The sequence below is a fragment of the Triturus cristatus genome, chromosome 9 (genome assembly GCF_964204655.1).
Source record: "Triturus cristatus chromosome 9, aTriCri1.1, whole genome shotgun sequence".
NCBI classification, from domain to species: domain Eukaryota; kingdom Metazoa; phylum Chordata; class Amphibia; order Caudata; family Salamandridae; genus Triturus; species Triturus cristatus.
This window is the reverse complement of record NC_140592.1, coordinates 942453931-942478657: the sequence shown is the minus strand read 5'-3', so window position 1 is coordinate 942478657 and position 24727 is coordinate 942453931. Positions and strand designations below refer to the sequence as shown.

Here is a 24727-nt window from a genome sequence, read left to right as displayed (position 1 = left end):
TCTGCATTCGGAAAGACTGAAGAGGTTTCTCTGTCCGTTCTCACTGAGTTAGCGCTGAAGGGGACTTCTGAAGGGTAAAAAGGTAAACAGAGCTTCCATTTAAAACAATTCTAGGTACCAGTTCCTTCTTCATTGTCAGTCTATGGCACAATGGATAAGAGGTGATAGACACCAATCAGGCCACTCTCATGGACGTGTGTCAAACTGTCAGGGTCTGATGCCGGTTACGCGCTGGCTGAACCTCTAGCGTGAACCAGGAAGTACGGGGGTTGGAGATCTACTATCCCCAGCATGCAGAGCGAGTCACGTCTCACATGACTGCAACATGACGTCGGGGGCAGGGTAAATGGCGGCGGATGAACGGAGACGCGGCCGATTATCCTGATTTGCCTTCGGCGATACAGACTTCTCCAAAGGACTTCGTAATAAAGGCGGTAAGAGTGCGGTTGCACAGTTCCAGTACCGCATTTCCTGAGTGAGAGGCAGAGGGTTTCTCTCCTCGTCACTCTCCCCTGCGCTCCTCCTCTGTTAGACGAGACCGGATTTGGTCGGGCTCTTCCAGAGGAGGTTACCTTTGGCAGGGAATTCATTTTGGATTGTGATTTCCTCTGTTCGCCGGGACCGGCAAGGAGTGGTCTCTTGCAAAGAAATACTTACTGGCTTTGGGGCGTAATTCGGCTCGCCTTATTTCCTGACTGCAGAAACCAGTCCGGTTTCAAACAGGAAATACGTTATTGATGTTCATTCAATGGGTCCTCATGTTTAAGGTGTATCCTGTTCAAGAACCTGCCTAGACATTCTACTGATTAGTGTAAATACTAACCGAAGGGACACACTAGTACTTGGTGTTCCGTTTTCTTTTATGCCAAGGAAATGGTGAAGTATTAACGTACCTGGGCTTACTTCTTTTGGGCATTGTACAAGACTGTGATTGAAACTTGGCCCACCTTTTTTCCACCTCACGATTTGGTTGTTCTTTGTTTTCTTGTTCCACAGTAGAGAGAGTACAACGAATGGGGTGCGGTTCTATATATGGCCAATACTTTCTGTTGACATTGGTATGAGCTACATGGGTTTCTTTTAGCATACTTACTTAAGGTATAAATCGAAACAGGAATTGTTTACAATGTATGCTCTCTTTTTTCCAATAGTTTCAGTTTGAGGAACTTGCAACCACCCTGCTCTCTTCTGGCATCGCTCCCCCACTTCTTTTTTTATTTCAGGTAGGGTGTGTGAGGCGTAACAGGATTGGAGTATGGAAATTTATCTTTTTACTACTGTGTAGGAGAATTGGAGTATATTTCCTTATCGTGTTTCTGTGTCATCCTCAGATCTCCCTCCCAGCTGTTCCTACCCTTTCCTTTCCCTGCTTGATGATCCCAACAGTCTGTGAGTATCACATTTCAGACTTGGGATTATCGAGAGGTGGGCCCCCATAGAGCATCGACACCACTCTCAGGATTCTGGAAGGAGGAGCCTGACAGAATAATCAGCCCAAGTATTCTATTTCCTCCTGGTTGTGTCAAAGCTAGAGATGGCCACTCTAGAGGACGTGGTGGCTGCTCTTGTGTTAGTCCAAACCGAGCTTGCCGCCTCACGTCAGGAAACGGCAGAGTTACAGAACAGAGTAGACAGAATGCAGAGAAATCCGTTAGTTGCAGGGGGTCCCTCATACCCAACGTCAGTAGTAGTCGAGGTGCCAGCACAGATACCATTAGCCCCCCCTAAGATGTTTCACAGGGATATAAAAAAGGTACAGGTTTTCATGACCCAAGTGCTGCTACATTTCACCTGCAAACCTAAAATGTTCGCTACCAACCAGGCCCGGGTTGCTTTCCTGATCTCCTTTCTGGGTGGTGAGGCAGCACAGTGGGCGGTCCATATAGTACGGAGAGATGATCCCTTGCTCCATGACTGGGATGAATTCAGGGTTCAATTTGAGGAAACATTCGATCGCCGAGCCGCGACCTTCTCCGCTGACAGGGATCTTCTTGAGCTTCGACAAGGTACCTCGGACTTGGTCAGTTACCTTAACAGTTTCCGTAAATTAGTAGCAGAAACAGACTGTCCGGAAGCCAAACAGTCGGCCATCTTTTACCAAGGACTCACAGAGGAGCTAAAGGATGTCCTCGCCCAAATAGACCCACAACCTCGCACCTGTGCCGCTCTTATTGAACTCACTTTGCTTCTCGACTGAGGGAGGGAAAAGGAGACCACAAACGGAGGGAGAGAGAGACACGTGCCCTTGAATGATCTTGTGTTTATTCCAGAGAAGACCCCAAAAAAGGCAAAACCTATGGAGTTTAAGGCAGTGGGAGCATCCTTGACGCTCAGCGAGCGAGACCATCGGCGCAAACAAGGATTATGCTTATACTGTGGAAAAAAAAAGACATTTTCTTCATGATTGCCCAGTAAAACCCAAATACGGCCGTTCTCGTACCGGACAAGTAGCGGCAGTAACTGCAGAACAGGGGGCGGAAAACCACAACGCTTGAGGAAACAAAAAGGGAAACCCTCAAGCGGATGTCCTATCCCTTCGGTAAATTTCTTCACCATCTCGGAAGCCGATTATTTTTTAATTTCGTTAAACCCGATGGTCAATCAGCAGCAGAAACAAATAAGGGCCATGGTGGATTCAGGGGCCACAGGATGTTTTATGGACAGGGATGAAGCAGAACGGCTAGGGGTACAGCTCGTCATCAAACCAACACCTGAACCAGTGTATGCTGTCGACGGCAAGGAGCTAGAAGCGGGACCCATTAGCCACAGCACTACGGAGTATGAAGTTACCGTTGAGGGTTACCATCATGAATGGCTCTCTTTCAATATCATTCAAGTCCCACAGTATGGGGAAATTCTGGGCCTCCCATGTTTGCAAAAACATGAACCTACCATTAACTGGGTGAATAAAACCTTGCAACTGAGCTCCCCCTACTGCCAAAACCATTGTCATCAAATACTCCATAGTCCATCCAAAGCATTAGCAGCCAGACATCACATCGCGACAGCAGCGGAAAAGAACGTAGAGCTACCTGTATGTTATGAGGAATACGACGACGTATTGAGCGATACCCAAGCGGAGGTGCTGCCTCCGCATAGACATTACGACTGTCGGATTGATCTTGTCCCAGGAGCCGTGATTCCATGCGGACGACTGTATGCTCTTACCATACCCGAGAACGAATACCTACGCCGCAGCTATTTGGATAAACATCTTGCGATGGGATTCATCCGCCCTTCCAGATCTCCGGCAGCATCTCCACTCTTCTTTATTCCGAAAGCCAATGGGGATTTACGGTGCTGCATAGACTATCGAGCACTGAATGCCATAACCGTCAAGAACCAATACCCGCTTCCATTGATCCCTGTTCTTTTGGAGCAGGTGAGAGCTGCGGGCATATATACAAATCTTGACCTTAGAGGGGCGTATCATCTGGTTCGGATGCGCCATGGTGATGAATGGAAGGCCGCCTTCAAGACACGGTATGGCCTTTTTGAATACCTCGTTATGCCCTTTGGGCTATGCAACGCACCGGCGGCGTTTCAGTTCTTCCTCAACGAGGTCCTCAGAGAGTTTTTGGACCACTTCGTCGTGGTTTAAATCGACGACATCTTGATATACTCAGCAAACGAGGAAGAACATGTCATCCATGTGGGTCAAGTGCTGCAGGCTCTACGGAAACATCTATTGTTTTGCAAAATCACTAAATGCAAATTTTATGTAACCCTTTCGAATTCTTAGGGGTCATGCTTACTCCTTCTGGACAGGTCATGGCAGAAAGGAAGATCCGGGCAATCATTGAATGGCCACGTCCTAGTACTGTAAAAGACATACAAAGCCTGTTAGGCTTTGCCAACTTCTACAGGCGGTTTATTCAACAGTTTTCAGACCTGGTGTCACCTTTGACCCGTTTAACCCGGAAGAAGACGCCTTTTCTTTGGACAGAGGAAACACAGAAAGCGTTTGATCTTTTGAAGGAAGCCTTCATGTCTGCTCCGGTTCTCACGCATGCCAATCCCAGGTTGCCCTTCATTGTGGAAGCAGACGCATCCGACGTAACCGTAGGAGCAGTGTTGTCTCAAAGGCATGAAACAACCGGTTATCAGCATCCCATCGCGTTCATTCCTGGAAAACTAAATCCAGCTGAACAAAAGTATACGATTGCGGAGAAAGAACTCCTAGCAATAAGAGATGCGTTTCTGGAATGGAGACATTGGTTGATGGGGGCGGTCCACCAGGTGACGGTCTATTTAGACCGTCGCAACCTTCAGTTTATGCGAGCCGCACGACATCTCACCCTACGCCAGCTCCGTTGGATGTTGTTTTTTGCTGAATACCATTTTATTGTCACCTTCTGGCCGGGCGCAGACAACAAAAAAGCCGACGCCCTGACGAGGCAAGAAAACCCTATTCAACAGACCCCCACTCTCGAAAGATCCATCATAGGACCTGGTAAGGTTCTGCATGCTGTGCAGACGGATGACTTCCTGCAGAAGATCAGAAGAGGGGTACAGTCATTTACTTGGAGAACCTGGCTCAAGCTTCATCTGGAATGGCAGATGAGACAAGGTCTCCCAATGAAAGGCCCGCAGGTGCTGGTTCCTACCCAAGAACTATGCAAAATAGTGTTTGGTGTCATAGCCTCCCATGTGCAGGACACATTGGAGGAAATAAGACCCTGGAGAAAGTATTGAGACAATGTTGGTGGCCTACGGTCCGTTCAGACGTCCTACGATGGGTTCAAGAATGTACCACATGCGCCCAGATGAAGACCGACCACAGACAAGCCCAAGGACTACTCCAGCCCATGCTCACACCAGAGATGCCATGGGAAAGGTTCTCTGTGGACTTCATAGTAGGGTTGCCCAAGGATCAGGGTAACACAGCAATAGTAGTGGTAGTGGACTATCTAACCAAAATGGGACATTTTGTTGTTTGCAAACAAGCACCCTCGGCAGGCCAATTGGCACACATCCTGTTAACTAATATCGCCTCTTCCCTTTCCACGAGCTTCCACCCTCAGACAGACAGTCAAACAGAGAGGCTTAACCAGACTCTCAAACAATTCCTCAGATGCTATGTTGACAACAATATGGAGGCATGGGTGGAATGGCTATGGGTGAAAGAAATAGCATACAACCGCGCCAAACACTCTTCCACACAACACACTCCTTACTTCAGTAACTATGGGTTTCACCCTCGGTTTCACCCTTTGATTCTTCCCAGTAACAACAATAAAGTTCCCGAATTATGTGAGAGACTATCGCACATTCGCAAGACCTTGCTTGCAACACGTACAAACCTGCTCCAGGCTAAAAAGACATATAAAACACAAGCAGACAAACATCGTAGACCAGGGACGGTGTATAAGAAGGGAGATAGGGTGTGGCTGTCAACAAAACATATTTGATTTAGGAAACACAGTGTATTTAATCCCAAATTCATTGGTCCATATCGGGTTTTCAGACATGTCAATCCTGTAGTGGTAAAGCTATGTTTGCCGGCTCATTTTCGAATACACCCAGTCTTCCATGTCTCGTTGTTGAAGCCTTCCCACTACCCGATAAGGAAATAGCCTGAACCCATATGGGTTCGTCAAGAGCAGGAGTATGAGGTAAAGGGGATCCTGGGTGCCAAAAGGTTGCGAGGGAAACTATGGTATTTGCTTGCATGAAAGGGTTATGGGTCTAAGGAGAACACTTGTGAACCTGCCGGGCGGTGCATGCGCCTAGGCTGGTGGCCCGGTTCCATCGTTTACATCCAGATAAACCATCGATCAGCCAGCGTTCCCCGGAAGGGAGATGTTCTGTCAGGGTCTGATGCCGGTTGCACGCTGGCTGAACCTCTAGTGTGAACCAGGAAGTACGGGGGTTGGAGAACTACAATCCCCGGCATGCAGAGCGAGTCACATCTCACATGACTGCAACATGACATTGGAGGCAGGGAAAATGGCGGCGGACGAATGGAGACGCTGACGATTATCCTGATTTGCCTTCCGTGATACAGACTTCGTAATAAAGTCGGTAAGAGTGCGGTTGCACAGTTCCAGTACCGCGTTTCCTGAGTGAGAGGCAGATGGTTTCTGTCCTCGTCACTCTCCCCAGCGCTCCTCCTCTGTTGGACGAGACCGGATTTTGTCGGGCTCTTGCAGAGGAGGTTACCTTTGGCAAGGAATTCATTTTGGATTGTGATTTCCTCTGTTGGCCGGGACCGGCAAGAAGCGGTCTCTTGCAGAGGAATACTTACTGGCTTTGGGACGTAATTCGGCCCGCATTATATCCTGACTGCAGAAACCAGTCTGGTTTCAAATATGAAATACGTTATTGATGTTCATTCAATGTGTCCTCATGTTTACGGTGTATCCTGTTCAAGAACCTGCCTAGACATTCTGCTGATTAGTGTAAATACTAACGGAAGGGACACACTAGTACTTGGTATTCCGTTTTCTTTTATGCCAAGGATATGGTGAAGTATTAACGTACCTGGGCTTACTTCTTTTGGGCATTGTACAATACTGTGGTTGAAAGTACGGGGGTGGAGAACTACAATCCCCGTCTCACGTGACTGCAACATGATGTTGGAGGCAGGGAAAATGGCGGCGGACGAACGGAGACGCTGCCGATTATCCTGATTTGCCTTCGGTGATACAGACTTGTCCAAAGGACTTCGTAATAAAGGCGGTAAGAGTGCGGTTGCACAGTTCCAGTACCGCGTTTCCTGAGTGAGAGGCAGATGGTTTCTGTCCTCGTCACTCTCCCCAGCACTCCTCCTCTGTTGGACGAGACCGGATTTTGTCGGGCTCTTGCAGAGGAGGTTACCTTTGGCAGGGAAATCATTTTGGATTGTGATATCCTCTGTTGGCCGGGACCGGCAAGAAGCGGTCCCTTGCAGAGGAATACTTACTGGCTTTGGGGCGTAATTCGTCCCGCATTATATCCTGACTGCATAAACCAGTCCGGTTTCAAATATGAAATACGTTATTGATGTTCATTCAATGTGTCCTCATGTTTACGGTGTATCCTGTACAAGAACCTGCCTAGACATTCTGCTGATTAGTGTAAATACTAACGGAAGGGACACACTAGTACTTGGTGTTCCGTTTTCTTTTATGCCAAGGATATGGTGAAGTATTAACGTACCTGGGCTTACTTCTTTTGGGCATTGTACAAGACTGTGATTGAAACTTGGCACACCTTTTTTCCACCTTACAATTTGGTTGTTCTTTGTTTTCTTGTTCCCCTGAAGAGAGAGTACAACAAAGGGGGTGCTGTTCTATATATGGCCAATACTTCCTGTTGACATTGGTATGAGCTACATGGGTTTCTTTTAGCATACTTACATATGGTATAAATCGAGACAGGAATTGTTTACAATGTATGCTCTCTTTTTTCCAATAGTTTCAGTTTGAAGAACTTGCAACCACCCTGCTCTCTTCTGGCATCGCTCCCCCACTTCTTTTTTTATTTCAGGTAGGGTGTGTGAGACGTAACAGGATTGGAGTATGGAAATGTATCTTTTTACTACTGTGTAGGAGAATTGGAGTATATTTCCTTATCGCTCCCAGCTGTTCCTACCCTTAACTTCCCCCACTTGATGATCCCAACAGTCCGTGAGTATCACATTCCAGACGTGGGATTATCGAGAGGTGGGCCCCCATAGAGCATCAACACCACTCCGAGGATTCTGGAAGGAGGAGCCTGACAAACATAACCACTCTCCTCACAAGCCGCCCACCATTGGTGGATACACCTCACAACAATGTTCTCAAACTTCGCCACTCCATGAGTCAAATAACCTGAAACTGCAGCTTATAAACCTAGTCGCTTGGCCATCACGTAACTGTAGCACTACAAAAGGGTCTACCATGAAAAAAATAAGCATAATACACCCTGAACCACAGCTCACTCTGCAGGGGATGCCTTCAAAGCTGTTAAACTACCATGTTGTGATCTACCTTCCTTCTTCAAGTCCCATCCTTGGTTACAAAATTGGAGAAAAGAATCAATTTTTCCTCTCTTTTTGCTGTCTCAGCAAAACTATCTTTGTGCAAGTTGCTCTTATTTGTGCCTAAAATGCATGGCCTGCTATCAAGTATCCCATTAATATCCACAGCATACCACTAATTGCGCCTGCACCTGACCACTCTCACTCCAACACAGTTGAATTCTGCAACTAGTATTTCCTTTTCCAAAACAAAGTCCATCTGGAGGAATACAGCCCCCATTTGAAAAACAGTGATTGCCACTAGCCATGAAGGTGCACTATTTCATCAATACAGCACAACAAGATGATTAAAACATTTCCTGCTGAACTCCAGGATTTGGTGCCATTCAGATGTAGCATCCTTCATCCTAGGGGACCTCAACATTCGGATGGCTAACAACCTTAGATGGCTATGCTCACAGCATATTATAGGACACAAATAATCCCAGGCCATATGCAAAATTTCCCAGTAAGGAGACAGGACAAATCATGGATTTATTATTATCCTAACTTTAAACCTTGGCAACACAGAGCAACTTCACATGTTGGTTGTCAGACACCTCCTGCTACCTACATTAAGTTACATCCATAGCTTTTGACAAAGATATAAACAAAAGGAAAGTCAGAATAGCTAAAGTACAAAAACGACAGTGGCTCGCAGAAGTTCTTTAGTATATGAGAACAGAGAGGTCACTTGAAAGACACTATAAAAATAGTTCTCAATCACTACCATATGCACTGGCACATTGAATACAGGCATAATGCTATGTATAGGGATATGACAAAGAGCAGCAAGAACATGGCCAATAATCCAGTGTGAAAAATGAAAATTAAATGCCTTAAAAGTGACATCATAAGAATCCCCTACCACAGACAGCTTTTACTTGTATCAAACCCCTCACAGTCACTACCCTACATTGAGAAATAAAGTTGATATGAGAAGATGTGGGTACTGTAAACATTGTTTACTCATGAAGAGAGTTTACTCTGTACCACACTGTTTGCAGACAGTGAAACTCTCAATGTGAAATACACCACAGAGTATTAAAAAATATCTACTAACAACAGTGTACACTCTATGCAACACTTGTCAAAAAAGTGCCTATTCACTTAAAATAACGAAGGTCTGAAAGAACTAAAGATTATACTACCTACAGCCTTCATACTGTGGTGACAATTTTAAAGATATCCCATCTCCTAAAGTAAAGAGCACATGTACATATGATAGTACCTGGTGCCCATAGTCTTCTATGTTATGTAAACATTGGCATGCTGAGATGACTGTCTAATAACTCAAGACTGCTTACAATACTTAGTATCTAGTATGTAAAATATTTGCCCTGTTGGAAACTTCGCATGGAGATTTTGTGTTTTGGGGCTCCCTTTTTTCTTGGCCTCTGCTTGATAGATCACCCCGAAACTTTCCATGCGCAAACTAGCCAAAAAGTAGCACCTTTTTGGAAAACTTCGTGGAGATTCACCAAACAATGCTAACGTTTTTAGCAACACAATAAATGCTTTTCCTATGGAAAAGCAATCCTAAATATAACTACTTAGTGGCGATCGCCACTAGGTGATATATATTACCTACAGGCAGTCAGCAGTAGATAGTTATAGTTCGGATGTAGTTTCCATAGGAAGAGCGTTTTTTCATTCGCCAATAACTTTGGCGTTGTTTGACAAATCCTTGCAAAATTTTCAAAACTAATTTGCCAGTCACTTCAGCGGCTGTCTTGAAAATTTCAGGTGATCCATCAAGCGGGGGCTGAGAAAAAGGGGGTGTCCCAAAACGCTTGCTACAGTCCAAACTGCTGAAAGGAATTACACCAAATTACACCAAATTAGGCAGAAAGGTAGCTCTTGGTCCAGAAAGAACTCTTTTTGTTAAATGGTGTAAATCCGTTCAGTAGTTGTTGAGAAATGTAAAGAAATTTCCATTTGCATATATAGGGATGCTGAGATCTGATTGGCTGCCAACACTTCAAACCAGAAAGTGTTGGCATCCATCTTGTGACTCAGTTAAACCGAGTCACAAGAAAAAAGTTTAAAAAAAAGAAAAGGGGGCATGGTAGAAACACCCTGACCCCCTAGGCCTCTTGGGGAGGGGGGGGGGGGGGGGGAGGGAGTTCCCATGGCCAAAAAAGCATTTTGTATCAAAACAAATTCAGCGGGAGTCGTGGTGGATCTGTGACTCCGTCTGAAAATATTTTAAAAAATGAAGTGCGACTCCCACGCTTTGTTTAATCTAGGCCCCTAGGTATACCAGGTCCTGGGGGCAAATTTAAATAATGATGCAAAGCTCCTTGCAGCCCCGAGTACCGCCACCTCCCCGTGGCTAGAGATATTGAAATGTGGGGGGGGGGCACGCGGCCCCCGCTGTCCCAGAGTTCACCCCCTTTTCCAGGGCACACTGTTTATTTTTTTCAAGTAATGAGGGGGAGGCGGTAGGGACTCCTCTGCTGCCCCATGGACTGCCACCTCCCTGGGGCACATACTTTATTAGAAAAAAAACAGGGGAGGCCGCAGGCCCGGGGACAGCCACCTCCCCGGGACAGAAATAGAATAAGTAAGGGAGTCCGTTACGGACCTCCGATGACCACCACCTCCCCGGGGCAAGTTCGAAGAAAGGAGGGGAGCCACGTGGCCCCCTCCAGGAGCCCTACATGGCCTTGGGGACCACCACCCCCCAAGGCCGGCTTCAGCAATGTCCCAGGATGCCCACCACAAGGACATTGCAGTTTGCTAAGGCTTCTCCTACCAAGCCATAGCAAACTCTCTGCTTTCAGCAAACAAGAGCAGAAAATGCTCTCGCTTGCTGAAAGCAGAGCAGTGTCTGTTTCCATGCCCGCTGTGAAGCTAGTAGGGAAACAGACCTTGCTTTGGGATCCAGGGAGCTGCATGTCAGCAGCTCCCTGGGTATCAAAGCCATGCCGGCTCCTGCAGGAGGCGGGGAGCTGACAGGGAACGCGGGGGCAGGCTCCCCCATGGACCGCAACGAAGTGCCAGGCCCTGCCGGATGTCGTCCATGGGGCCAAAATTGTCCGGGGGGGGCCGCCTCTTTACATTTTTTTAAAAAAAGTAAAAATGCAGGTGCGTTTGCAGAGTGGTGGAAAAAGGGGGCGTGGCCTCTGACAACTTCTCAGCAGTCTACCCGTGTGGGTCTTACTGGAAGTAACAGGAGAGCTAGTTGGCCCCCAAGGACCCTCAAGAAGATTTCATCTCCCAACTAGTAGTGCACCAGGAGGCATGTTGGGGGGTTGTGGCCTCCTACCAGGTCTCACCAATCCTGCTGTGTGGGACTTATGGAGGTAATAGGAGGGGTAGTTGGTCCCCAAGGTCATCTTTGGGTGCCAACTACCCCTCCTGTTACGACCAGTAAGTCCCACACAGAGGGATTGCCAAGAGATCTTCAGAGACCATGCCCCCTTCCTCCACCACTCTGCAAAAACACCTCCTGGTGCACTACTGGTTGGGGAAAGAAGTTCACTTTACTCCTTGGGGGCCAAACGTCCTTCTGGTACCTCCTGGTCAGAGGCTGATGCCCCCTTTCCCCACCTCTCTGAAAACGCGACTACTACTTAAAAATCTATATAAATTCACTGAAAAAACAAAAGTTTATAGGGACATTATAGTTAGGAATTAGCATTTAAAAAACCTGAGAAACTCACTGAAAAAATGAAAAGGTTGCAGGGATGTTATAGTTAGGCTAATATTTCACTCGTACAAAACCAGAGAAATTCAGCAGTTATGATTGTCACTGATGACATCATCTAAGAATCGCTGATGCACCCACTCATACCCCAATATAACCTTTCATATACCCACTCCAACTTCCACACTACCATTCTCAAAACCATTGACACACCATACCAGTACTTACTCACTGTTTCATAGGTCTACACACACATCCACTCATACACCAACTCACTAATATACCCACTGATATATCCACTCACACCCATACAGCCACTCACACACTGTCAGTCACCCATAGAGCTACTCACACGCCAACTCACTCACCCATACAGTCAATAACACAGCAAATTACTCACCTATAGTTACACACACCCCCACTCTCTTATTCATACAGATACTAACACATATTCACTCACCTATACAGTCACTGATGCAGGCACACACTCGCCCATACAGCCACTCTCACAATCACTCACACATACAGTCCTTCATGTACTTCAACAGTCACCAATACTGTATGTATGTATGTATAATTATTTGTAGAGCGCACTGTAACCCTACGGGCATCCTGGCGCTATACATGCCTTTCACATATGCAGTTACTCACCCATATACCACTGATACCTCCATTCACTCACCAACAAAGCCATACACACACTCAGTCACCCATACAGCTGCTCACTGACCCACTCACTAACCCATACAGCCACCGACTCACTCATCCATGTAGGCAATCATACACACCCTCACCCACCCACACAGATACTCATACACCCAGGCAGGTACTCAGACAACCAATCAATCATCCAAACAGCCACTCGTGTACCCCCTCACCAACCCATATAGCCACTTAGACACCATCTGACAGACTGATATAGACATTCACAAACCCTAGTCACTCACCCCCACATTCACTGAGAAACCTAATCACTCACATATACAGTACGTCACGCATCCACTGAATCATCCATACATGCACTCGTACACCCACACCAATACACAAGGATATTTAACACAAACTTTTTTTAAATGCGCACAGTCACTGGATGATGTAATCAGTGATGTCATTTGAAAAGTCATGAGTGATGTCACTGACCATGTCATGAGTGATGTAATATGTGAGGTCATAAGCAGTGCATTGCGGGGGCACAAGTAATAGTTAGCTCAGCTAACTATAACAGCTGAATTTCTCTGGTTTTGTACAAGTGAATTCTGAGCCTAACTATAATGTCCCTGTAACCTTTGTTTTTTTTTAGGGAATTTCTTTTTAAATTTGATTTCCTAACTGTAACCTGTAACTTTTTAGAGTGAGTGTGTGACTGAGTGCATGAGTGTCTCAGTGGGTGTGTGAGTGAGTGTGTGTCTCAATGTATGTAGGTGGGTATGTGAGTGTCTGAGTAGGCCTGTGAGAGGATGCATAAGTGTCTCACTGGGTCTGTTAGTGAGTGCATGAGTCTTTGAATGGGTCTGTGAGTGGGTGTGTGAGAATCCGAGTGGGTCTGTGAGCAGGTGATTGTCTCAGTGAGTCTGTGAGTGGACGCGTGAGTGTTGTAGCAAAAATGAAGAAAAGAAACCAGCGCGGGATCCGGTGCTTGTTTAGGAAAAAGCGTCCAGGTGGACCAGGTCCGGGGGGCAGGTCCATTTATTTCACAATTAAAATAGGGGGCGCAAGGGGCCCGCCTCTATGGACATTTGTATGCCCTGGAGCTCCCCACCACCCCGGCATATATTTATATGAATGTGGAGGAGGGCCATATGGAGCCCCCCTCCCGGGAACCACCACCTCCTCGGGGCATTTCTTTTTAAAATTGTGAAGAGAACTGCGGGGACTCCCCGAGCCCCAGGGACAACCACCTCCCGGGGCCAAATACATTCATTAAAGTGGGGGAGGGGCCGCACAGCCCCCTCCCTGGCCACATGCAGCCCTGGGGCCCCTATTTCCTAGTTATGGCCCAGCCATAACTCAATGAGGAGGGGAACCGCAAGGCCCCCTCCCTGGGCCGAATTTGCTCCCAGAGATTTCATCCCCCAGGGCCCAGCCTTTAAAAATATATAATTCAAATGGGTGACTCAGCCGTGTCTCTTGGTGCTGGTTTCTTGCCTCTATTTTGCCTCTTTCTGACCTTTATTCTGCTCCTTTCTGACCTTTATTCTGTCTCTTGCTGCTTGGTTCTGACCTTTATTTTGACCCTTTCGGCTTGTTTCTGATCTGTATTTAGCCTCTGTCTGCTTGATTCTTACCTTTATTTTGCCTCTTCTCTCTATTTTGTCTTTCTGCTCGTTGCTGGCTTTATATTTCATATTTCTGCTCCCATATTTCTATTATTATAGGGGAGGGGGCCCCCCTCCCTGGGCAGATTTTGGCCCTGGGGACTCCATGCCTCCAGGGTGCCCCCAAGGCACCCAGTGTTCAATGGAACCGCAGGAGGAGCTACAAGGCCCAAGCAGTCCCAGACGGCTCCCCGCCTCCTGTGGGAGCCAGCCTTGCTACCGATGCAGGGGGCTACTTTAAATACCAGCTCCCAGCTGGCAAGGAAACAGACAAAAGCTCCACTCTTTGCAAGCCAGAGCTGTTTGATAGCTCTGGCCAGCAGAAAGCAGAGTTATGTTTGCTTTTGCTTGGTGGGAGCTGTCAGCTCCCACCAAACAAGAGAAAACAGCTATCTGACGAGGGTGGGCACCTCAGGATGTAGCAGGAGCCGGCCCTGGGGGTGGGGGTCTCTAGGGCCATAAATGGCTCTACAAGAGGGGCCACGCGACCCCCTCCATCGTAGAATTTAGCCCCGGAGAGGTAGTGGTCCCCGGAGCCATGACAGACCCCCTACATAAATTTATTTCAGTCTGGGAAGGTCTCCCTGGGGCTGCAGGGGGCGGCTCACAGGCCCCCACATTATTTTACTGAAAAACGCTCCAGGGAAGTGGCGGTCCCCATGTCATGGGCGGGCCAATCGGGCCCAGCCACATACATATTTTAGGGTGCCACAGGGAGGTGGCGGTCCCAGGGACTGCGAGGGGGCAATGCAGACCCCCCTGCATTATTTTACTGTAATTTGCCCTGGGAAGGTGGCAGTCCCCGGGGCTGCAGGGGGGGTGCGTTCAAGCCCCAGCATTATTGTATTGTAATTTGCCCCAAGGAGGTGGCTGTCCCTGGGGTGCGGGTGGGCCCAGCAGGCCCGCCTGCTTATATGTTTTACAGTGCCCCAGGGAGTTGGTGGTCCGCTGGGCTGCGAGGGGGCCGCGTACACCACTCACATTATTTTACTGTAATTTGATTTGTCCCGGACTTGCGGAGGGGGGTGCTGGATGTTGGAATAGTATAATTTACAATTCCAACTCCAGTCTGTGCGGACAGTAGGGAAGGTGTTGGATTTTAAATTCAACACCTTCTTCCCCCCTCTGCAAGTCATTGTAACGACTTGCGGGGTAATGGTATTGCGTTGTTACAACGCGGTCGTTGTAACGACCGCATTGTGACAACATGCGGGGTGACTGATGTTTACCAGCTGGCAGTCCCTGGGGCTGCGAGGGGGCCATGCAGTCCCCCTGCATTATTTTACAGTGATTTGCCCCAGGGAAGTGGTCGTCACCGGGGCTTTCATAAGCCCTAGGATGGGTGGCCTGTGCTCCCCCTCCTAATTTTGTAGTATGTCTCCAGGACCTGGCCCACCCAACAGCTATAATAGAAAACAAGCGCGGGAGAGCGTGCTTGGTTACTTTTGGGGATTTTACAGTGGATTCGGGACTCCGTTGCACATTTGTGGCAATTTTTCTTTTTTAAAACTTTTTTTGCACTGGTAGGGTCCCTGTGGGACCACCCCTAGAGACCTAGGGGGCCTCGATATTCCTACCCTGCTCCCTTCTCTTTTTTTAAAAATCAATTTTTGGGGATACGGTAGAAGCCAAGTGGCTGCCAACACTTCCTGGTTGAAGTGTAAGTAGCCAAACAGATTGCAGCAAGGGGACTGTCAGATCCTCGATGGATCCGCACCCCTATATGTACAAATTTGACTTTCTTTTAATAACTTTGCAACTACTGGATGGATTTACACCAAATCAGAAAAAGGCACTTCTCTGGACCAATAGCTACCTTTCTGACAAATTTGGTGTAATTCGGTTCGGGCTGTAGCTGTGTCTAAAATCTCAATGGGAACACGTGTTTTTTGACCCCCCCCCCTTTTTTTCTCGGCCGCCGTTTGACGGATCACCCCGACACTTTCAAGACAGCAGCTGAAGTGAGTGGCAAACTAGTTTTGTACATTTCTTGTGGATTTGTCAAACGGTGCTAAAGTTATTGGCATAACAAAATAGGGTTTTCCTCTGGAATCTAGGTCCTAATGACCGGCAGTAGGTAAAAAAATAAAATAAATAAAAAATAAGGTAAAAAAAAATAAAAATATCCCTCTCTCTCTATATATATATATATATATATATATATATATATACATATACATATATATCATTTGGGGGCTTGAAATTTCCGACAGGACATTGAACGCACTTTTGTGGGGATATCTACATCCCTCTGGGACTACGGGTACCATAAGGCGAATGCGTAGATTAATTTTAGCATCCTATAGGGGGCGCGCAATAAAGGAAGTTCCTTACCTCCAGTTCCAGACTGTGTGTGTTCCTTTCCACTAACAGCCTCTGAGGAAGATTTATGAAACGCGTTAGGCAGTGGTGGTTGGGTTGCTAAAGGCATCAGCAGTCCGGGGTTCCTGACGGATAAATGGGCTGCCGTTTGAAGCCCGTGTCCGCGTTCGAGTGCCTCTCAATTGTTGGTGCAAGCTGGAGCTGGATAATATATATATATATATATATATATATATATATATATATATATATATATATCCACCCAACAAGAAATCGCTTCAGCTCGAACCACTTGTTGACGGCGGGCCGTGACGGGTTAGCGAAACCCCAATATCCAAACACTACATTGCAGTTCTTTGTCAAAAAAACAACAACGCTTCATGGCACCCAAATGCTTTGAGGCAGAGTTTTTATTCGGGCAAAAACAACTCTACGCGTTTCGGAAAAACTTGTTTCCTTGTTCACGAGTGTTAAGGCTTAGTGAAACAGACAATTAAATATCACCAGTCACGTGACCTGTGACTTCCGTGCAAAGAAAAGTGAAAGCAGACTGTACCAAACTTTCAACATAATCAGACCAAAGGTATTGACAACAAATATTGCCTCCCCTTTCAAACATAATGTCTTGTTGAGAACATATATAATTGCCTCCATATTCTCAGACCAACAGATCGCGGGTATTTATATTTAATTCGGTTCATTATTCTCGTTTTTATCTTTGCTTGTTTTTTGTGATGTTAAAAAACTTTATTGTCAACATCTCTTCTATTAGTGACAAGCTTAAGGCGTCTGAAAACATTTTTTGCAGCTAGAGGGCAGACGGAGTCTCAAGGATTGTCGTATTATAGACTTTGCGGAAGACCGCTTTTTTGGCAGACACGCTATTAGCGTTTAAAACTACAAGTAACATCATGGCAACACAGAGGAATACGAAACGCAGTGAGCCTGCCACATTAATGTTTGAAGACAACATCGTAAATGATGAGAGAGATAGCGCTGAAAATGCGTTAGAAAGAACTGCCAGTCAAAATAAAAATCAATTGTGGGATTATCTATGGAAAGCTTTAAAATCTGAGCAAACAAAGTGGTGGGAGGCAACCACCCTTCAAAAATATATCGATGTGGGTAGGATCCCACGTGGACTCAGAATCTTTACAACACCAACCTTTAACAACCCTGACCCTGAGTTGATTGAGGAGTGGGCAGGGAACAGCCACAATTGTTCTACGATAATGTTGGGCTTGCTCGTCAAATATGCCCGCAGAGACTGTGATAGACTGGCTATTGAAATTGATGAAATCATAAGTAAATTAAAAACAACTTGTACATCGGAAGAGTTTCAATCTGACATGACTAAAATGCAAACCAAACTTGATAGAATTGAAAAGGATATTAAAGCTAAAAAACAACGAAAATATCATAGAGATCAAGTCGATTGTGAGAAAGGACATTTGCCAAAAAATACGATCATCTACGCGCCCAAACACAAGCTCCCATTTTAAAATCTAAGAAAAAAGTATGTATAGTCACTACAACATCAGAAGATTTAGATAAAACAGGAGAACAAAGTGAAACGGGAGAGAGTGATACCTATGAGAGTGATGCATCGGCTATTTCAGAACATCAAGGAGCAAAAAACAAAATTTTAAACAAATTCACGCTAATGGCACAGGGAAGAAGCACAGTCCATTACAAACTGGGTGCCGGCGGCTACAGAGGACGTGGGCACGGCGCGAGAGGAGAAGGAAGCAACACAAGAATATTGACAAGAGATGTCGACAGCCCAGTGGGAAAAAGAACAAGGGGCCAGCAAAAATCAAAATGAACGACAAAAGAACGGTGGTGAACCTTTCAGGTCGGATTTTAAGTCAAGCTGAAATAGATGTACTTTCTCTTGGCCTCTCTTTCTGTCCCACCGCTAATTTCAATTACACACAGAGTCGGATCGACTTATTTCATTTTACTCGTAAATTGAAGTTAAAAAAATGGTTTGCAACAAAAGTAACACATTTTACTGAAAGACCGTTGTGTGCACCAAGCATCTTGAATATTGGTGATATAGAACTATTACATGATATGCATGAGTTACAAGATGATGAAAATGTGATCGATGATCCTTACCTTAATCTAATTAATGATAATATCGAGTTGGATTTATGTTATACTAGTGGTTTTAAACCCAAATCCATCTTTCTCCCTCAGATATCGAATGAGGCGATTGATGTCTTTGAGAAAGGAGTGATACACGAATTTGATAGAGTCCGTAAAAAAGAGTGGCACAAAAAAAATTCTAAAAAGTATAACCTAAGTCAGGACCAATATAATGCAATTGAAGCACTAAAAAATGATGACAATATTGTAATTAAAAAATCTGACAAAGGTGGCAACGTGGTGGTCTTATCTAAGGAGATGTATCTCCAAGAGGTCACCACGAGAGCTAAATATGTACAAGCTAATAAAGATTATAAAGATCTGTTGGGCGAATGGAAGGAAAGAGGATTGCTTGAGAAAGAGGAGTATGATTTCCTGAACTGTAGGCATCCCAAACTTCCAGCCTTCTATCTACTCCCAAAATTGCATAAAGATGAGGTCAACCCCCTGGAAGACCGATTGTATCTTCTAGGGGTTGTTGTTTAGAGAACACCTCACGCTATGTAGATTTTTATTTACAACCACTAGTCCAGAAACTCCCGTCTTTTATAAAAGACTCGAGTGACTTTTTGAGATTGATCAATCAGATTAAATGGGAAGGGAATTTCCTGTTATTAACCTTGGACGTAACAAGCCTATATACATGTATTCCTCATGAGGCAGGAATTAGGGCTTGTCGTCATTTTTTGAAGCACAGGTCAATTTCACATCTATTTCATAAAGAAATGATCATTGACATGATGTTTAGATGCCTCACACAAAACTTTTTCATTTTTGATAAGATCATATATCGTCAGATGCTCGGGGTGGCGATGGGGACCTGCTTCGCTCCCAGCTTTGCGGGATTGTATCTCGGCTGGTAGGAGGAGCAGGTCGCCACCGCGTTACCCTTGTACAAAGAATGTGTTTTTGCATGGGCTAGATACATAGATGACATCTTTGTGGTTTGGAATGGCAGCATAGAGCAGGCTAATCAGTTTGTCGAAACCATCAATGAAAATGATTTTAATCTCCAGTTCAGCAAAAGAATTGAAAAAGAAACGATCGAATTTCTGGATCTTAGAATAGTGGTGTCAGGTCAACGATTAGAAAGTCATCTATTTCAAAAAGAAACTGCTGGAAACAGCCTGCTACATGCAGAAAGCTGCCACCCTAGTAACCTTATACGAAGTATCCCGTTGGGAGAATTACTGCGAGCTAAAAGAAATTGTAGTAATGAACAAGGTTTTGAAATTGAAAAGGAGATAATGATTAAACGTTTCCTTGAAAGGGGCTATTCTGTAAAAAACATCCTCAAAGCTTGTGAGGAAGTTAGTAACAGAACAAGAAGCACACTCCTTCAAGTTAAACCGGTAGACCTGGAGACCAATACATCAGAGAACAAGATTAGATTTATCACTACATATTCATAAAATTCTGGAAAGTCCTTAAAACTGACAAAGATATTGGACCTACAATTGAACATTATCCCCAGGTGACATACCGGAAGGCTAGATCTCTAAAAGGTACGTTATGTCAAAGTTTGGTGAGGTCTATGCCGAAGAACAGTAATCCAATTCAGGGATTTTATACTTGCCAAAAATGTAAGGCATGTAAGTACAGTAAAAACTGCAAAGTGGTTACCTTATCCAAAAATGCAAAACCTTTCTCAATAACTAAGCATGTTTCATGTAATACCGATCATGCTGTTTATGCCTTGAAATGCCCATGCAACAAATATTACATAGGCAGTACAATCCATCCTGCCAAAAAGAGAGTCCTCGAACATCTGAGGCCCATAACAAACAATATCCAATAGCCAGACATTTTAAAGCTGAACACCATCAAAACACGAGTCTACTCTCATTCTGTGACTTAGACACTGTTCCTTTGAGAGAGAGAGGTGGGAATAGAGTCCTCGAATTGAGACGACTGGAGTCGAGAATGATAATAGAATATCAGACAGTACAACCTCTGGGACATAATATTGACGAAGAACTCGCTGTACATTTGGGTTAACCCATATTATAGATAATCTTTTGATTCTTCTCTACTTTATAGATGGAACAGTTTCCTCATCTGTTGTTTCTGTTTTTGTGATTTTTAATCTGTATTACTAAAGTCAATTTGTGACGATGTTTTTTATTATGTGTATTTTTGCAGATTGTTACCATCTTGTGAATAATGACCATTAGGTGGGACGAACCTAGATACGAAAAAGGACCAGCATCGGTGTTTGACTCTGATATGGACATTAATGATGATTGTTACCTAAGTACACGGATCAACATGATTTTGTATAATGATGTTAACAAAACCTTCTAGGAATATCTGCCCACTAGGGCAAAACGATATTGACACTGTTTGTGGCAATTTAAGAGGTACATGCACACTTGTGCATAATAAGACTCATTCAGTATTAACTGTTTTAGGCAGAATCAGTACAAGGTTGACATTACGGTTTGAATATGGTATAAACGGAGTATACAGTTTATATTTTGGTTTCCAGACGCCTTAAGCTTGTCACTAATAGAAGCGATGTTGACAATAAAGTTTTTTAACATCACAAAAAAACAAGCAAAGATTAAAAACGAGAATAATGAACCGAATTAAATATAAATACCCGTGATCTGTTGGTCCGAGAATATGGAGGCAATTATATATGTTCTCAAGTCAAGTCAAGTCAAGTAAGCTTTATTCGGTTAATTAATTTCAAACCATAAAAGCATGTGCAATTTTACATTTCATCATTTGTACAATACAAAACATGTGAGTTTAAAAGAAAAAATACTATTTTAAAAATGACCCGTATGGGTATAGCAATAGAAATATGTGCAAAATAGCAATCTTAGAGGGAAAAAAAGTCAAATAGTTGTCATTTTTCTTTGCATGTTCATAGATTTAGCTCTCGCTATGTACAATTCATCGTTTGAACATTCTGTTCTGTACAATACAAGTGAATTAAAAGATGATATATTCTAAAAAGACCAAAGTGAACGTTACAATAAAATTTACGGACAAAACCGCAATCTTAAAGTAGAGGATACCCAGTTATTAACATTTTGCTTTGGATAATTGTAAATTATGTATATTATGCCTCTTCAAGACGGAAAGAAAAATAGCCCCTTACTGCAAAGTTAGGATGCGTTGGGGGATACACCTAAATCAACGTTGGGTACCTTATGTTGAGAGCAATCCGTCTTGGCGTTTTATATATTCAGAAGGTTGAGTCTTCAATGATATTTAAACAAGAAATCTATCACTATTGACAAGATGGTCTGGAACTATGTTGTTTCGACATTTGATACGATTCTTTAAAAAGAAAATAACATTTGGGATAATACATTCATTGTCAAGACATTGGAGGGCCATAAAGGCAGGACGACATTGTCGAATTCCCCAATTTTTCAGAATTGGGACTATCCATTTTCTTCTCAGATCTTTATAAAATTTGCAAAACAAGATACCATGAATTGTTGATTGCTGAGAAATGTCATCACACGGGCAAGTTGGTAAATTCTTAGACCAATTATTAACAGATGGAAAGGTAACCAACCTATGAAAAGTGTTCAGCCGGAATCGAGTGAGAACAAATCTATCATAACCCTTTTCAGTGTTTTGTAAATACAATTGCATTCCACAGGAGGAAGTTATCATGAGATTAGAAAGGACAGTAGATTTTGTTGCTTCACTCGCGAGTCTCAACCTCTCCATATGGTGCAAACATGATTTCTTAAATTCTTTCCCTGAAACACTTGACATTGAGTATGGATTATAAAAATATTCTGGTTTGCCTATGTCAGTCATAAAATTCCTTACATACTTAATCCATTCTATGTCAAGGGAGTAATCCAACTTCAGTGCATCCTGGAGCACCGACTGGTTCTCAACAAGACATTATGTTTGAAAGGGGAGGCAATATTTGTTGTCAATACCTTTGGTCTGATTATGTCGAATGTTTGGTACAGTCTGTTTTCACTTTTCTTTGCACGGAAGTCACAGGCTACGTGACTGGTGATATTTAATTGTCTGTTTCACTAAGCCTTAACACTCGTGAACAAGGAAACAAGTTTTTCCGAAACGCGTAGAGTTGTTTTTGCCCGAATAAAAGCTCTGCCTTAAAGCATTTGGGTGTCGTGAAGCGTTGTTGTTTTTTTGACAAAGAACTGCAATGTAGTGTTTGGATATATATATATATATATATAATATTTTTTTAACAAAACAAAAGGTTATAGCTTAAGCCAGACCTAAAAATACCAAAATGAAACCTAGTTCTCGGTCTTTTTTAGATCTTTTCAACTCTTCTGCAAATGGTAAAGGAGTGAGTGGCGAGTCATAATTACTGCCGCTGCAGGTTTCCAGACAGCTCTTGCTCGTTGCAAAGCTAGCAATCCCCATGTCCTCCTTGTTCCTGCGCAATCGCCTCACCACACTAAAAAGAAAACAAAAAAAAGACATGGGAGGCAGGATAGGATACCCTGACCGCCTAGGCTTGGTGATGAGTTCAGAGGGACCTCGCTTGGGGTAAATAAAATGTTCTCCCAATTTTTCCGCAAATTCATAGAGGTCCCCGAATCTGCAGCAAAACAACCTTGAGGTGGGTCGTGGGGGGGGGGGGGTGGAAATCGATGCTTTTATTAATTTTGGTGAGGCCCCCGAGAGGTTGCAGTAAAATAAAGAAGGGAGGGGGCACAGGGCCCCCTCCTGGAGCCTAATTATGCTCCGGGGGACCCCATCCTCCATACCCGAAATGCATTAAAAGGGACCCCATCCCCTGGGACCAAAATGTAAATTAAAGGGGAGAGGGCTGCACGACCGCCCTCTCAAGACTTGAAAAGGCACGTGGGACCCCATCCCCTCGGGTGCCTGGTGTCTATGAGACGTGGATGCAGCATAAAGTTCAATGAGGCATGAATGCAGCATAAAACGGTATCTTGTGTGGCTTTTGTTTGTAAATGTATTTATGCAAATTGTAGAAAATTCTGAACACTTTGCATGGCAAAGATAGGAAAGTGCATGCAGAGGAGCAGCTCTTGAGGTGAAATGGAGCATGCAGTACTCCAGGATGATTGCTATACTTCAAACTGACACCATCGAACAGATGCAAAAGGCTTATTTTGAATCAAAATCATTATGCAGCAATGGCAACTGGTGAACTTTGAAAGTAGCAAGGCCTAAATTCCCGCCTCAAATTAGATCGGATTGAACGAGTAACGCAAGGCAAACAGAATACCTCCAGAGGCAAACTTAGGGGTTCTTAGCCTATCTTCCCATGAGAAATGTTAAAAAAAAATGTGCCCAAATAGTGCATTATACTATACACCACATTACCCTGCAGCTCCTCGGAGCCACTGTTGCATGACACAACCTCGACCCGGACGCTCCACAACCAGGATTTAAGATTCTTTGATCAGTGGACCAAACTTGGTCCCTGTATCTGGCCCACGCTCCATTGAGCTTGTCTGAACTTGTAACTTTGCCCCAGTCTGACGCAATCAGATAACTAATTCCAATGCTTTCAAGCGATAACCTTCCCTGAGATGTTTAGGGTTCAACATCCCAAGAAGGGCTTGTAAAGAGCGTAGATATACAAATTGGCTACAGAGATGCCAATTTTGCTGGCAATTAAAACACATGGCTATGCAATTTCACATGAAACTATCATGTTTTTAATACATATAGCATCTCGCTTTGCTTCTATATTTCAACTACATTTAATTTCCTGCTGCTTCTAAGTTTGCGACAGATGGCTGAGATTCTACTCAGAAGATGCAGGTTTGAAAATCTAAAGTTACACGAATCTGTCAACCACAGGACGTCTACAACACTGAATAAATAGTATATTCCGCACAAGTTGTAACATCAATTTAAAGTACCAGACAGCAGACATATTGTACACATCATACGTCATAGGTCAGAGAGCAGTAATGATATTATAAAATAGTTTAGCAACAGAAATAATGAATTAAACTACATACGTAATGGAATGTCAGTCCTAGGACTTGTTCCCTTGAACCAAGAAGCCAACATTTGCAATAGAGCCCACAATCCAGCATTCATTTTCCCTTAAATGTCAATTTTAATTTATATTGGTAATGCTTTTTTTTGTCTGCTGACGTGTCAATTTCTGAGAATACATGTTTTTCCATCAAATACAACATTTTCATTTTGGATAAAAAAGCTAACTTTTCCCTAAAAAACATTTTCTTGAAATACCAGTGTTTGACTAGCCCCTTCTGTAGGGTGATGCCCAAACTATTTGCCTTCACTCTCCTGTTTTTTTAACCCGTTTTGTTGGGTTTTATGACTTTCCACACTTTACCA

General features: G+C 44.3%; 1 long non-coding RNA gene across 1 annotated transcript; it reads left to right on the top strand.

Moving 5' to 3' along the window:
- Positions 1 to 269: 269 nt before the first annotated feature.
- Positions 270 to 22529, top strand: LOC146799115 (uncharacterized). The gene is made up of 2 exons (XR_014968848.1): positions 270 to 434; positions 20567 to 22529. It is a non-coding gene; the product is annotated as an uncharacterized LOC146799115 (long non-coding RNA).
- The last annotated feature ends 2198 nt before the right edge of the window (positions 22530 to 24727 follow it).